Consider the following 8957-nt stretch of genomic DNA (forward strand, 5'->3'; position numbering starts at 1 on the left):
TGAATTGAATTATTTGGTAAATAAAAGGGTTAAATTTGAATACATTTAGATCAAGAAAGGAGGAATTTGGACTTAGATCGAGGAAAGTCGAAAGTTATCGAGTAGATAGTCCGAGTCGACAAATTCCGAGTATGAGGTAAGTTCTACTTAAAATGTGATGTTAAGTAAGTTTTGATTCCTTTATTCTACATGGATTATATATAATTGAATTGGATAATATGGTGATGAATCAGAAGCTTTGGCACTAAGTGTGCGATTTAACTAGCTTCAGTTACTTGAGGCACTAAGTGTGCGATACCGACTTAGTCTCGGTTATTTGAGATGGCACTAAGTGTGCAGAAATATTTAGCTTTGGCTAACCTTATAGCACTAAGTGTGCTGATGTGTGAAATTCAAATAACTTATGGAAAGTCTTATAACATTCAACATGAGGTAAGTACAAAAGTGAATAAGTACGGGAAGTTTCAGGTGTGTATAATGCCTAAGTGGTAGATGATGTTATGTATATGAATCTCATTGAGTTGATATAGTTATATGGATTGAAATTGTGCAAATACTCATAGGTTATCATTTTATGTTCATATACTATGAATGTTGTGAGTACGAGCTTACTAAGCTTTTGAAAGCTTACTTTGTGTGATTACTGTCTGTTTTATAGTTATCGTAGCTACTGAAGGCTCGGGGATAGTCGAGGATCGTCACCACACTATCGATCTCGTTTTGGTACTCTTAAAAATGTAAATATTTGAAGTATGGCATGTATAGGCTAGTAGTTGTGAAGTATGTTTTGTGATGTATATAATTAGCCATGAGATTTGACTAATTTGTGTTTGAACTCATATTTGATAATGGCTTTTGATATGTGATTTAATTTGCAATTATGGCATGTCTCAATTAGATAAAGGAGAAGGTAAGGTTTATAAGTATATAAATGATTGATAATATTATGGCATGAATGATGTATGTTTTAGCTTAAAGAATGGTTGATTGGGTTGTACATATATGCTTGATTCCTTGTTTGTAGGGTGACCCATAATGGGGTGGCAAGTTGGATTAAACCAAGCCTGCATTGTGTCACACGATCAAAAGCCACAGGCATGCTTTGTGGCCATGTTTGTTTGGCAGTAACCTATTAAAAATCACAAGGCTTTGACACACGGGCGTGTCATATGGCCGTGGGCATAAGTCAATAACTAGCTAAGTATCACACGGCCATAGCACACGGACATGTCTATTGGCCGTGGGTGAAAGTCATTATGGTCACCCTATTTTGGCACGGTTGGTTCACATGGATGTGTCTGATACCCGTGTAAGGCACACGGCCTGGTCACACAGGCATGTGACCTTAACAGAATAGAAAAATTTCCTAAGTATTGAAAGTTGTGAACATGTTTGATTTAGTCCCGACCTTTTCCTATTGCATGTTTAAGGCCTCATTGACCAAAGAAAAGGACTTATGTTGATGTTTGACTATGATGCTATGATGTTTGTGAAATAAATATGAAGTGTTTTGATATGTTTGGTAATCCCTAGTCTGGCGATGATACGAGTTAGGGGTGTTACAAGTAAGAAGAATTTTCATTTAGCATACTATGCTTAATTCCAACATTGTTATGATCAACAAGTAAGGATTCTATAAAGACATTATCAGGTTTCAATTTATAGCAACCATTAGTAAGGTTTTGAGAACTTATAACAATGTTATTCTCAAACAAATTGAAATAACTATATCAAAACTAAACATTAAACCCAAAAAGATAAAGTTTTGAAATAGGTATAAGCTTACTAGAAATTAAAGGTACATAAAGTGTCTGAAATAGGTCTAAGTGATATCTAGTATCCAAGACCAAATGACAAGTCCCTATGCCTTTAATCGAAGCCTTCATATGGTTCCCAATGTATAGGAAATCTTTAATAGGGTTTATGGGTTGGATTGATAATACTCTAGAACGACATATTTTATGTGCTAATTGCATGATTATTTTGAGTATGATCCTACTAATTTTGATTATTTTGTGGTCTTTTATCTTTTAGGAACTAAATTGGAGGCAAGAGGAAATTCAAAGGCAAAAAGTGCAAATTTGAAGATATAGTGGGCCAACATGCAAAGAAAGAGAGAAGTGGTGCCAAAAATGCAAACATGGAAGACCCAAGGACTAAAATACAAAAGAAGAGGTTTTATAGCACAAGACTCTATTTTAATTTCAATTATATTAGGATAATTATTAAGGATTTTTATTTAGATTTAATTTTAGGATTTATTTTCATTTATCTTTATTTATCTTTATTTATTTGTATTTATCTTTTAGAATTTCATTAGGAATAGACTAGGTTTTCTAGTACTATAAATAAGGGATGGAGTGGCATATACTTGACATCTCTTTTTCCTGTAAACACTCATTCTCCCAAAAACTCTGTCTTTTGTTCTCCCCATATATATTTTATTCAATAAAAATCTCATTTTTATTATATTTATTTGTTTCCCAAAAATCATGAGCCACTAAACCCAACTAGCCGAAGGTTCCCCAAAAAGGTTCATGAGGTTTAGAATCCGCGTTTAGCCTTCTCAACAAAGTATTCATCACTTATCCGGATTACAAGGCTGATGCTTCCGTCCATGTCCCTTAATAGGTGATCTTTTCAACTTGTACAAGGAACAGTCGCTTTGTACGTTTTGGGAAGATTGCACAGTCGGTTCGTTGGCTTTCTGCGTCAGAGGTTGGCAAATCCAAGAGACAAAATGGCGTGGTATTCGCCGTTGAGAAGTGATGATCTAGCAGAAGATAGTCCCACAAAAATGATTATTGGCTAGAGTCAGGTTCTGCCAAATTTTAAGTCTAAATCCTTGGAGCTGGTGGTTGTAGGTGTCCTCTTCCACTATAACTGGCTTATCCTGCTCGAGAAAGGTTACTTAAAAGCCAAGGATAGAGTCTAAGGTGGAACGAGACAACCGGAGGCTGGAATCTCGCCACATAAGAAACTTTCTTTTCCCCAAACTCTGTTTATTTTTATATTCTTCATTTTAATTTATACAATTTAAATAATTTTGCAATTTCAGTTCACTTTAAATTCTGTTTTTATTTTATTTTTCCAAATCGAAATTCGTAATTGTATTTTTTTTATTTTTCAGGAACGCAAGTTTTCTTGGCCAAGAAATTGTCCAGGATTTCAAGAAACGAGCATTTGTACAATCCGGTCCCTGATGACCGACCCTACTTCCCATTTACTGTTATTTTTACTATTTTACAGGAAATAGGATATTTTTAGTGCTCTTAACGACTGTATCAAATTTTGGCGCCATTTCCGGGGATCGGTAACGTACTAATCTTGATTTTTGTTTTTTATGACCAGATCTGCTCCAGGAACTCTTGTGTTTGATTCAGATATTGAAAAGACTGCGAGAGCTAATTGCAAGGAAATAAAGCTAATAAAAAGTAGTCAGCGGTGGTTGGGACTCAAAGTAATCCACCGCCAGAAATTAGAATCGACGACGAAGCAGAGTCTAGGGTTAACGAAAACCCTACTCAAACTTTTGAAGGTGAAAAAGTAGAAGTCGGTTCCCTAGAAGTAGTGCTTAACGCTAGGGTTGACGTAAACTCTAATTTAGCACCTCAACCTATGGCTCAGACAATTCGGCAACTTGCCGAAGTGCCGACGGAATAAAGGCCACTATGCATCGGGTATCCTACTATGGATACTTATTTTGAATTAAAGTCAGGCTTGATCCAGCTACTGCTAACTTTTCGGGGGTTACAGGATGAAAATCACCACAAGCATTTGAAAGAATTCCATATGGTTTGCGTTAGTATGAAACCTCAGGGGGTAACTGAGGATCAAATTAAACTACGTGGTTTCCCTTTTTCCTTAGAAGATTCTGCTAGGGAATGGTTATTTTATTTGCCTCCTGGATCTATAATGACTTGGGCTGAATTGTCTCGTTTGTTTCTCAATAGGTTTTTCCCAGCGTCGCGTGTAGCCGAGTTAAGAAGAGAAATCGTAGGAATAAGGCAAAAAGATTCAGAGTCTCTGTACGACTATTGGGAACGATTTAAGAAGTTGTGTGCAAGTTGCCCACAACACGGTATAACGGAACAATCTTTGCTCCAGTACTTTTATGAAGGCCTGAAACCCATGGAGATGAATATGGTAAATGCCGCGAGTGGAGGAACGTTGGTCAACATGACTCCACAACAAGCAAGAGACTTAATCTCCATAATGGCTGCAAATTCTCAGCAATTTTGAGCCAATCCTGAACCCCCTAGAAGGGTTCACCAGCTAAGTAATTCGACCTTAGAAGATAAGGTTGATAGAATTGCTAATATTTTGAATTCTCTTGTTGCAGAAAAAGCAAAGACAGCCCGGTTATGCGGAATATGTGCTACCCCTGAACATACAACTAATGCATTTCTCAGTTTGAATTATGATACTATGGCTCATTTAGATGCTGTGGGAAATTTTCTTGGGCCACCACAAAGGCGATACGACCCTTATGCTAATACCTACAACCCAGGATGGAGGGATCACCCTAACTTAAGTTATGGGGCCAACCCATGATTTAACCAGTCAAACCAAAATTGGTTCCCACAATAGGCTCAAGATTCAAGTAATTCTCTAGAAACCATGGTCAATAAATTAGCAGCTAATGTCCCTGATTTTCAATAGCAAACTCTTAATTTCCAAAGAGAGACGAAGGATTTCCAATAGAAAACCGAGGCATCCATAAGAGAGTTGAACATATCAATTGAGAGATTGAACTCTTAAGGGAAGTTGCCATCACAAACAGAACCAAACCCGAGGAAAAACGCAAATACAGTGACACTGTGAAGTGGAAAGGTACTGAAACCAATTCCTAGTAGAAATCTTGGCCAAAAAACTGCCTAAAAAAACCTGAAAATGACGAACAAGTCCGAGCGAAACCCCCACTACTGAAAATCCAACCTCCATTCCCAGGCCTAGGACGATTAAATTTGTGTCGAAAAAGTAAGGAAGACAAAGAGATCCTCGAAACATTCAAGAATGTTGAGATCAATTTACCATTACTGGATGCCATTAGACAGATTCTGCGGTATGCCAAGTTCCTCAAGGAGCTTTGTACCAACAAATGAAAACTAACAGGTAACGAAAAGGTAAGTATTGGTGAGAATGTATCTGCAGTGCTATAGCGGAAAATGCCAGCAAAATGCAAAGATAGGGGTATGTTGGCTATACCATGCAAAATAGGCCATTTGAGGATTAAGAAGGCCATGTGTGATTTAGGGGCCTCCATAAATGTTATGCCTTATTCTATTTATGAATCACTTAACGCAGGTTTTCTAACAAAAATAGGTGTTATAATTCAGTTGGCAGACAGGTCTGTTGTGCACCCCGAAAGAGTCCTTAAGGACGTACTGGTAAAATTTAACGAACTTATTTTCCCTGCAGATTTTTATTTGATAAAGATGGAGGAGGATAACACTACTAGATCTTCGGACCTCCTGTTGGGCCGACCTTTCCTTATTACCGCTAACACTAAGATCGACATTCGAAGCGGAACTCTTACGATGGAATTTGATGAGGAGATCGTGAAGTTTAATGTTTATGACGCCATTAGTCATCCAAGCAAAATTTTGAGCGTAAATTATGTCGACATAATCGACTCATTAGTAGATGAGACTTTTGAGTCAATTTATGAAGATAAATCTGAATTTATATCTAATGACTATGAATCTGTTAATGAGTTATTGTCTCCATCAAATACTAAACTTTTACCTTCTGTTGTGCAGGCTCCAGAAGTGGAATTGAAACTGCTTCTCGAACATTTTAAGTATGTGTTTCTAGGGAAAGGTAATACCCTACCAATCATAGTTTCCAACAAACTCTCTAAGCTCGAGGAAGAAAGTTTGATCCAGGTACTGAAAAATCATAAGGACGCGATTGGCTGGGCCATTGCCGATTTGAAAGGACTAAACCCCTTGACATGCACACATAAAATCTACTTAGAGGAAAACGCAAAACGGAGGCAAGAGGCCCAAAGACGATTAAACCCGAATATGATGGAGGTGGTAAAAAAGGAGATAATCAAGCTGCTGGATGCTGACACAATCTACCCCATTTCTGACAGCAGATGGGTAAGTCCGGTTCAAGTCGTGCCCAAGAAAATGGGTATGACAGTAAAGAAAAATGCCGAAGGTGACTTGGTACCAACTCGAGTACAAAATGGGTGGCGTGTCTGTATTGATTATAGGAAGTTGAACTATTACACTAGAAAAGATCATTACCCTCTTCTTTTTATAGATCAAATGCTTGAACGTTTATCAGGTAAAACTCACTTTTGTTGTCTTGATGGATACTCAGGTTTCTTCCAAATTCCAGTCGCACCAGAGGATCAGGAAAAGACCACTTTTACATGCCCATTCGGCACTTTTGCATATAGAAGGATGCCATTTGGACTTTGTAACGCACCAGCCACATTCTAGAGATGCATGATGATTATATTTTTTGAATATGTGGAGAAAATTATTGAAGTTTTTATGGATGATTAACTGTGTATGGAAATTGTTTTGATGAATGCCTTAAAAACCTCACGATAATTTTGAATAGGTGCATAAAATTTAATCTTGTCTTGAACTATGAAAAATGTCATTTTATGGTAGACAAGGGTCTGATTCTAGGTTATATAGTTTCTGCCAAGGGAATTGAGGTCGATAAGGCCAAAATTGACATTATTAATTCTTTGCCATATCCTTCCACTGTAAGGGAAATTCGTTCTTTTCTTGGCCATTCAGGATTTTATAGGCGTTTCATAAAAAACTTCTCAAAAGTGGCTAAACCATTATGCGAGTTATTGCAAAAAGATAGGAAATTTGAGTTTGGCCCAAAATGTAAGGAGGCTTTTGATACACTCAAGCAGAAGTTGGTGACTGCTCCTATAGTGCAAGCACCAGATTGGAACTACCCTTTTAAAATTATTTGCGACGCAAGCGAACGCAATGTGGGGGCCGTGTTAGGGCAAAAGATAGACAAAGAGCCTTATGTCATTTGCTATGCCTTAAAAACCCTAGATGCTGCACAAAGCAACTACACCACTACGGAAAAAGAACTCTTAGCAGTTGTATTCGCTTTAGATAAATTTTGATCTTATTTATTGGGATCTAAAGTGATTATTTTTTCTGACCATGCAGCTCTTAGGTACTTGATCACAAAGAAGGAGGTGAAACCAAGGCTCATTAGATGGATTCTGTTGCTCCAAGAATTTAACATCGAAATTCATGAGAAAAAGGGATGTGAAAACCTGGTGGCTGACCACTTGAGTAGGATAAAAAATCCATTTGATAATGTTCCTATAAAGGATGAGTTCCCTGATGAAAGCTTATTTTCGACCGAGGCTTATTATCCATGGTATGCGAATATAGTTAATCTCTTAACCACAGGATCGTTACCCATTGAGTTAGCAAGTTCCGTGAAGGACAAGCTTAGACGGGAAGCTCGGTATTACATTTGGGATGACCCATACTTGTGGAAACACTGTTCAGATTAGATAATAAGATGATGTGTTCCAAAAACCGAGGTAACCTCTATCCTTACTTTTTGTCATACAGAAGCTTGTGGAGGTCAGTTCGGCCCTAAACAGACAGCTCACAAGGTATTTGAGTGTGGGCTATATTGGCCCACAATTTTTCGCGACGCATATAACTTCTGTAAGTCTTGCGATAAATGCCAACATACAAGTAACATCACTAAACAAAATCAAATGCCCCTATCCCCAATTCATGTATGCGAGATTTTTGATGTATGGGGCATCGATTTCATGGGCCCCTTTATTTCTTCGTTTGGAAACGTATATATACTTCTTGCAGTAGACTATGTTTCTAAGTGGATAGAAGCAAAGCCTACTCGCAATGATAATGCTAAAACTGTTGTGGAGTTTCTAAAATGAACTATTTTTTCTAGGTTTGGCACACCTCGAGCTTTGATCAGTGATCGTGGTACCCACTTTTGGAACAAGGTCATAGAGGCACTATTATCAAAATATGGAGTTCATCATCATATAGCAACAACCTACCATCCCCAAACAAACGGCCTGGTAGAGATTTCAAACAGGGAGATCAAGTCCATTTTGGAAAAAAAAGTTCGGCCAAACAGAAATGATTGGAGTTTTTGGCTCAATGACGCGCTTTGGGCCTATTGGACGGCATATAAGGGCCCGATTGGCATGACCCCATATCGACTTGTTTTTGGCAAAGCGTGTCATCTACCAGTAGAACTGAAGCACAAAGCTTATTAGACTATTCGACAATTTAACATGGTGTTAGAGCCCGCAAGGAAGGCAAGAAAATTGGACATTCAAGAGTTGGAGGAAATTCGTAATGATGCCTATGAGAATGCTCGCATTTATAAAGACAAAACAAGACTGTTTCATGATAGGAAAATAGCTCAGAAGCATTTCTTGGTAGGGCAAAAAGTTTTGCTTTATAACTCCGTATTAAAGCTATTCCCAGGTAAGCTTCGATCTCGGTGGCAAGGACCTTTTATTGTGACCCAAGTATTCACACATGGTGTAGTTGAAATAGAGCGTGAAGAAAAAGGGAAGCGATTCATAGTCAATGGCCAACGGTTGAAGCCATTTTGCGAAACTTTTCAGGCCCACACGGTCAAAAAAATTCAGTTAGAACCACTATAGAACCATTTACGGCGTCAAGATAGCGACGTTAAATAAGCGCTTATTGGGAGGTAACCCAATTTTTATTTTTGTTTTTATTTTATTTTAGTTTATTTTTTCTTATTATTTTATTATTTATTATTTTCAGATATTAATAAAATTCTCTTATTTTGTCTAGGTAAACCAAAGCAACAATAGGAAGAACTTATTACCATAATACACGAACGACAGTAACTACACGGGGAGTTCTTCTAAACTTTTCTTCTACCTATTTTTTATTTATTTCACATCGAGGACTATGTGTTTTAAGTAGGGGGAG

This window comes from Gossypium hirsutum, chromosome A02 (assembly GCF_007990345.1).
Source record: "Gossypium hirsutum isolate 1008001.06 chromosome A02, Gossypium_hirsutum_v2.1, whole genome shotgun sequence".
NCBI lineage: Eukaryota > Viridiplantae > Streptophyta > Magnoliopsida > Malvales > Malvaceae > Gossypium > Gossypium hirsutum.